The following is an 852-nucleotide window of genomic DNA, read 5'->3' on the forward strand; positions in this document are numbered from 1 at the left end:
TATGTCCTATTAAATAAAACAAAGTGATTATAAAAGAAAAAGAATATAAATATTATTGAACTTCGTAATCTATAAGAAGAGAAGAGATAGTAGGGGACCTCCCATTCTAAACAAAACCAGTAAACCCACGAAATTGATGAGGTTTGCACAGATATCTGCAAACACTTAGGCAATCAAAAGAAAATTTGAATAGCAATTTAAACAAAATAAACAAATAAATAATGAAAGATTAGGTTACAAACTGAAGACACACAGAACACAAATTAAACGCAGCAGGAATATGTATTGCGGCCAGCCCTATCTATCTACGGTCTTGGTGTGAATGGAATTAATGATAATCTTCCACCCCTTTCGAAACTTCCATCATTATTGCGGTAGTTTTCAGAACTTGTGTGCACCACCAAATTTTTATTTTTATATAAAAGAAATGAAACAAAAGTATGGCATTACTTGCCTTATATGCAAAAGTATACATGAAAGGCCCTATAGATGAGTTAATTAGTTGATTGTTATTCCTGGGTACATGTATAAAGATTAACACTTATACACAAGTGTGAGTTCAGCAAAGTTCATGGCCGGCTCAAAGAGATGGAGTCGCCACCCATTATTTAGAAAAAATGGGCCCTCATTTTTAGATTTAAAAATTTGACTTAAGTCTTTAATAGTGACTCCGTACTCCATGGAAAAGACACATGATCAAGAGATTTCAGGTCTCAAGAATTGGGAGAGGAAAGGTATCAGGCACCCCTCTCTCAAAGGTGCTCTAGCAGCCCAATATGAAAGTTATTCAATCTCAACTTCTTTTGGTGAACAACAACATTGGTTGCAGGAATTTCTTAAATCTGGATGAAC

This window comes from Nelumbo lutea, chromosome 1 (assembly GCF_056320005.1).
Source record: "Nelumbo lutea isolate HS-2025 chromosome 1, American lotus-T2T, whole genome shotgun sequence".
Lineage (NCBI taxonomy): Eukaryota > Viridiplantae > Streptophyta > Magnoliopsida > Proteales > Nelumbonaceae > Nelumbo > Nelumbo lutea.